A 7,314-nucleotide genomic window follows, 5' to 3' on the forward strand; every position below is an offset into this window, starting at 1 on the left:
CGATTAAGTCCGTTTGTCTTCGTCATGGACTCGTTCTTCTTCCTTGCGGGATCTCAGGCAAGATGACCATACCCTCGATATCACTTCTATCTTTGCTTGCTAGTTGATCGCTCTACCGCTATGTCGCGCTACCTACCACTTGTTATATCATGCCTCCCATATTGCCATGTCAAGCCTCTAACCCACCTTCCTAGCAAACCGTTGTTTGGCTAAGTTACCGCTATTGCTCAGCCCCTCTTATAGCGTTGTTAATTGCTGGTGGAGCTGAAGTCTATTCCATGTTGGAACATGGATATGTTGGGATATCACAATATATCTTATTTAATTAATGTATCTATATAAATGGTAAAGGGTGGAAGGCTCGGCCTTTTGCCTGGTGCTTTGTTCCACTCTTTCTGCCCTAGTTTCCGTCATACCGATGTGATGTTCCTTGATTTTGCGTTCCTGACATGGTTGGGGTTATGGGCCCCCCTTGACAGTTTGCTTTGAATAAAACTCCTCCAGCAGGGCCCAACCTTGGTTGTAATATTTGCCACCACCACCTATTACTTTTCCCTTGGGAGTCACACTCCTGAGGGTCATCTTTATTTTTAACCCCCTGGGCCAGTGCTTCTCTAAGCGTTGGTCCGAACTGGGCAATGTCCGGCGCCCCCTGTGCAACCAGGGTCTATGCCAACCCGACGTATTGCCCATCCAGTGTGCCTTGAGAATGAGATATGTGCAGCTCTTATCAGGATTTTTCAGCAGATTCAGGCGGTCTTGCTGGTATTGTTTTACCATTGTCGAAATGTCTTGTAACTGGGATTCCGAGACTGATCAGGTCTTTCCGGGAGAAGTAATATCCTTCATTGACTGTGAGAGCTTGTGATGGGCTAAGTTGGGACACCCCTGTAGGGTATAAACTGTTGAGAGCCGTGCCCGCGGTTATGTGGCAGATGGGAATTTGTTAATGTCCGGTTGTAGACAACTTGATACATGCATAACTTAATTAAAATGAATCAACCGTGTGTGTAGCCCTGATGGTCTCTTTTCGGCGGAGTCCGGGAAGTGAGCATGGTCTTGTGTTATGATTGAACGCAAGTAGCTTCAAGATCACTTCTTGATCACTTCTAGCTTCTCGACCATTGCGTTGCTTCTCTTCTCGCTCTTATTTGCGTATGTTAACCTCCATATATGCTTGGTGCTTGCTGCATCTCCACCTCACTACCTTCTGCTACCCATAAGCTTAAATAGTGTTGATCTCGCGGGTGTGATATTGCTGAGTCCCCATGACTCACGGGTACTTCCAAACAGTTGCAGTGCCGATGATACCAGTGTAGGTGATGCTACCGAACTCAAGTGGGAGTTCAACGAGGATCTGGGTCGTTACTACATTTCGTTTCCTGATGATCAGTAGTGAAGCCCAGTTGGGACGATCGGGGATCTAGCATTTGGGGTTGTCTTCCTTTATTTTCGTTCCGTAGTCGGACCTTGATTGTACTCTAGATGATTTATGTTTAACTTGTTATTTGTGTGAAGTGGCGATTGTAAGCCAACTCTTTATCCCTTTCTTATTCAGTACATGGGATTATGTGAAAATTACCCCTCTTGCGACAAAACTACCATGCGGCTATGCCTCTAAGTCGTGCCCCGACACCTGGGAGATATAGCCGCATTGTGGGTGTTACATTGGGTCTAGGTAAGGTTGCGATCTCAAAGGATCGACACATGGAAAAATACATGCTTGTCGAGTCCTTAGGGTTCAACCTCTTGTCTGTCTCAATGCTTTGTGATCTTGATATGGTTGTTGTGTTTGGCAAGTATCGTTGTGTTGTGATCATGGAAGCTGACAATTCCAAAGTCTTGGAAGGCTTTAGGAGAGGAGATTTGTATATTTTTGATTTCTCTAAAGGACCACAACCTTCTACATGTCTACTTGCAAAAGCATCAGAAGGCTGGCTATGGCATCGATGAATTGGTCAAGCTGGCATGAGGAACTTGCACACTAGCGAAGAAGAAGCATGTCATTGGCATCGAGGGTGTCAAATTCCTCAAGGACCATCTGTTTGGAGCTTGTGAAGCTGGAAAGATGACCAAGTCCAAGCATCCCTCAAAGACCATCATGACTACCACTCGTCCATTTGAATTACTTCACATGGATCTATTTGGCCCTACTCATTATGCCACATTTACTAATGATGCATCCTTATATGGCTTTGTCATTGTTGATGGCTATTCTCTTTACACATGGGTGCATATCATCACTTACAAAACTGAAGTACATGAAGTCTTCAAAAGATTTTCCTCGAGGGCTTCAACCAACTTTGGTGTGAAGATCAAGCACATCAGAAGTGACAGTGGAACCGAGTTCAAGAATACTTCTCTTGATGACTATCTTCATGAACTTGGTATTAGTCATGAGTTATCTGGTCCTTATACTCCTCAGCAGAATGGTGTCGTGGAGTGCAAGAACAGGACTCTTGTTGAGATGGCTCGCACTATGCTTGATGAATACAAGACGCCTCCTTGCTTCTGGCCTAAGGCAATTGATACTGTGTTCCACATCGTCAACATGGTATATCTACACAAATTCTTCAAAAAGACATCATATGAACTCCTCACTGACAAGAAACCCAATGTGAGTTATTTCAAAGTCTTCGGTGCTAAATATTGGATTAGAGATCCTCATCACAATTCTAAATTTGCACCAAAAGCACATGAAGGTTTTATGCTTGGTTATGGAAAGGACTTGCACACCTACAGAGTCTTCAACTCCTATCACCACAAGTTTGTTGAAACTGTAGATGTGAGGTTCGATGAAACTAACGGCTCGCAAAGAGAGCACCTACCCCATGCGCTAGATGAAATACCACCTGAGGAATCCATCATAATATCATATTATATCAAATGGATGTGAAAAGTGCATTCCTCAATGGTAAGCTTGAGTAATAAGTATATGTTGCTCAACCCCCAGGTTTCGAAGATCCAAAGCATCCTAACGAAGTCTTTAGACTCAACCAGGCCCTGTATGGCCTCAAGAAGGCCCCTCGGGCATGGTATGATACTTTGAAGGGATTCCTCATGAAGAAAGGCTTCAAACCCAGTTTACTTGACCCAACTCTTTTCACCAAAACCAATGATGATGATTATTCGTGTGCCAAATCTTTGTTGATGGTATTATCTTTGGTTGTACTAACCAACGTTACACTGACGAATTTGCCCATATGATGAGTGAGGAATATCAAATGTCTATGATGGGAGAATTGAACTTCTTCTTAGGTCTTCAAATTCGTCAACAACGCAACGACATCTTCATATCTCAGGAGAAATACCTCAAGGATGTGTTGAGGAAATTTGGCTTGCAAGATTACAAACGCGTCAAAATCCATATGCCCACAAATGGCCATCTATGCACTTATGAAAAGTATTGACTTTGATCAAAAGGTATACTGCCCCATGATTGGCTCTTTATTGTACCTATGTGCATCTAGGCCAGATCTTATGCTTAGTGTTTGCATGTGTGCACGTTTTCAAGCTACACCGAAGGAATCACACCATAAGGCTATGAAGCATATTCTTCGATATCTAGCTCACACTCCAACACTTGGATTATGGTATCCCAAGGGGTAGGCTTTTGATCTCATTGGATATTCTGACTCTGACTATGCTGGTGATTGTGTGGACCGCAAGTCAACATCAGGCACATGCCATTTCCTCGAATGTTCCTTCGTATGTTGGTCCTCGAAGAAGGAGAACTGCATATCACTCTCTACTACTGAAATTGAGTACATTGTTGTTGGTTCGTGCTATGCTCAATTGCTATGGATGAAGCAAACCCTCAAGGACTACGGCATCAATGTGAAGAATGTGCCCCTCTACTGTGATAATGAGAGTGCCATCAAGATTGCTCATAACCCAGTTCATCACTCGAAGACAAAGCACATTCAGATTCATCATCATTTTCTTCGTGATCATGTGTTGAAGGGCGACATCTCCATCGAGCACATGAAGACTGAAGAACAGCTAGCCGATATCTTCACAAAGCCCTTGGATGTGAAGAGATTTAGCAAGTTGCGGTGTGAGCAAAATATCTTAGAATCTTCAAATGTCCTCCGAAAAGGACACACATACTAACACTTATGAAAAATTGATGACTTAGATGTGCAACACACAAAGTAATGTTTTTCTTCAATCAATGAATACTAACCCTCTAAGTGCGAAGAAATTAATGAAGAATTTGATTCTCAGAGCCCTACGGTAATTGTACACAGCGTCTGAAATCATCATTCTTATACGGTGGGTCACGCCACCAATAAAAGTTGAAAATCTTCAATTTGAGTATTTCTACAGTTGAAATTCCTCAATTGTTCGAATTATTTTACTTTGAATAGTCTTCACTCTACAACATTCACTTATTCCTAATTCTTCAAGTTGACTTTTCTGCTAAGTGAATGTGATCGGACCCTTCCCCCTCTATACTAAACTCAACCCAATCTGTTCACAAATTCTTCATATGCGTTCTATTTGAAGCCCGTTCAAAATCTTCATTGCGTCCTTGTCAGCTGAAGAATTTGTGACCGAAACATTAAAATTTTCACATCCCAAATTTTCTATTTTTGCCGCTCAAATCGTTCCGCATCCCACAATAAGACTTACCTATTCACCCACGATCTCACACGATTGCCACCGCTGTGTACGTGGGTGACACATGCCGCTTGGATGAGAAGAGTCAGGGGCACGTTCGTCCAATTTCTTTGAGGGAGTGGTTTTTCACTTCAGCTATAAATACCCCTCACCCTCCTTAGACTTCATTTACCTAGCTCGACCTCACTCCCCTTGCTCGAGCTTCCAGACCTAGCGCCGCCGCTACTTCCATTGTCGCCGGTGACGAAGAGCTTCACTGCCTCGACCTCGTCGTCGTCGTACTCATGCCGGCCGTGGAAATCTTCACTCCGCCACCGCCGTAGCTGTCTTCCTCTGCCAAGTTAGGGCGTGGAAGATCTGGACTGACGAACTTCCAATCTACAACTCTCTGTTCATCATGTTCTTCGTCAAGGGTAATTAGAAGTTACTTTTACCACCCTTGTCAATTCTTCACTTCCACAAAATCTTCAAAAGGTGCTTATTCTTCACCTCCACACTCGTAAACACCTCACATGCCTCTGTTCTTGGTCTGTTTCTCTAAGCAACACTTTTTCTTCAAGATTCCTCAATTGTGTGGATTTTTCAACCTATACAACTCTGGAAGCTAAGTCAAAGAACGCTTAGTGAATGTTGGCCTCCTGGGAACGGGGGTGCCCAAACTTTCCTACCTGTGGCCCAGAGCGTGGCTCCATCAATGGCCTGGTACGACCCAGCAGCAATAACTCAAGACCCTCGCAAGGCGGACGACGCCAAGACTTCCCTGGTGGCAGCCTCACTAGGCTGGCTCCTGAGGAGCGTAGATATCTACGTAGGGTGCACCTTGCGAGGTTCACATGACGTGAGCCATGACGACCAAGGCCAGGCAAGCGCCACCGAGCGTAGTGTACCAGTTTCCTCTTTGCTGCTAAGGACGCAAGAGCAGGCGCGGGGTCCCGAGGCATCAGGTAAAGGTTTCCATATTGGTGCAACAAGACCAAGACCAGCAGGACGGCAGGACGGAGGTCATCGCAGAGCCCACAGCAGCATCATCACCAGAACCTTTGGTGGGCGAAGACCACCTTTTATCAGGATAGCCTATACTAGTTGTCCCCTTCGAACTTGGCCGTTGTGGGATCCCTTCCCGCCTAAACATTTGGGAAGAGGACCAAGGCCACTATAAATAGGACCTAGCCAACACCGTAGTGGAGGATCGACCTATCTAGCAGAGAGAGAGAGAGAGGCAACTAGGATCAGATTCATTCCACCCCAACGAGCTCACCAGTTCGTCGAGCCCAAGAACACCTCACCTCCTGAGGCTGTTCATCCATTGAATTAGTTCATCCTCAGCCCCCTGAGGCAATCCACCCACAAACTGGAGTAGGGTATTACACCGCAAGGTGGCCCGAACCAGTATAAACCCTCGTATCTCTTGTTCTTTGGGTGCGTCGAGCTAGGGCGTGGAATCTTTGAGTGAGTGAGGAAGAGAGTGTTCTTTGTGCGCACCCCTGAGTTCGCACCTCACAAGGGTTTTCCGGAACCCGTAATCCGACATTTGGCGCACCACGTAGGGTTGCGCTGAAGCCTTTCTTCCATCTATTCACGCGCCACTACTCCACCGCATCCCGTCGGCGGACCCCCCCGTCGCTCTCCATCACCCGCTGCCAATGCCGCCATCAGCCCGGCGGGAAACCAGAAGCAAACTTCATCCCTGGACCCCTCTGTGTGGAGGGACGGATGCACTGCCACCTCGTCGTTGACTCCGACCGGCTCGTTGTCCCACTATCACCGCGGGCCCACGGACGCACAAGCCGTGCTGGTTATGGTGTGTGAGGTACTGCGTTACCGCCCCGTCGACGACCTCTACGAGGACTGGCTAGACTGCATCGCCGAGGTCGTCAGCGCCGCTCGGTGCTCTCCTGCATCGTCCCTTTCGCTGCCTCTCCGCCCCCTGCTACGGGTGACGTGGCCCATGGAGAACCTCCGCCACCTCCACACCAAGACGTCGCCCTTGCACCAAGACGTGCGCCCCCGTGATGCGATGCACCGCGCACGGCGCCGGCGCGTGAAGAAGGCCGCTACCGGGAAATCACGCGGCCGCAAGAAGATGCTCCTCCACTCCCTGCACCACCCTTTCAACACCGCGCGCCACCTGTGGCGGCGGCGCGTGGGTACGAAGACCAAGCTCCACTTCCACGACGGGCTCCAGTGACCACGGCGGGTTGCCACGCCTTCACCCCCGAGCCGTGCAGCGTCGTCTGGCCCGGCAAGTTCAAGCCCGACCTGCCTCCACGCTACGACGGCACCCCCGACCCTACTGAGTTCTTACAGCTCTACGAGCCGAGCACCGAGGCGGCAAATGGTAACGACAAAGTTGTGGCGAACTGGTTTCCCATGGCTCTCAAAGGAGGCGGGCGCTTGTGGCTCTTGAACCTGCCCGCAGGATCGATCTCCTCCTGGGGAGAGATATGCGAGCACTTCGTCGCCAACTTCCAAGGCACTCGCGACCGCCCGCCTGCCGCTGGTAGCCTGCGGCGCATCAAACAATGGCCAGGGTAGACCCTGCAGAAGTACATCCATCATTTCAACAATGTTTTCCTCAAGATCCCCAAGGTGATGGACGAGGCCATCATCTCAGCATTTTCCGACGGCGTCCGTGATGTCAAGATGAAGTAGGAACTTGCCATACACGAGGACATGTGCATAGCTCTGGAG

Source organism: Triticum urartu, chromosome 1 (genome assembly GCF_003073215.2).
Source record: "Triticum urartu cultivar G1812 chromosome 1, Tu2.1, whole genome shotgun sequence".
NCBI classification, from domain to species: Eukaryota; Viridiplantae; Streptophyta; class Magnoliopsida; order Poales; family Poaceae; genus Triticum; species Triticum urartu.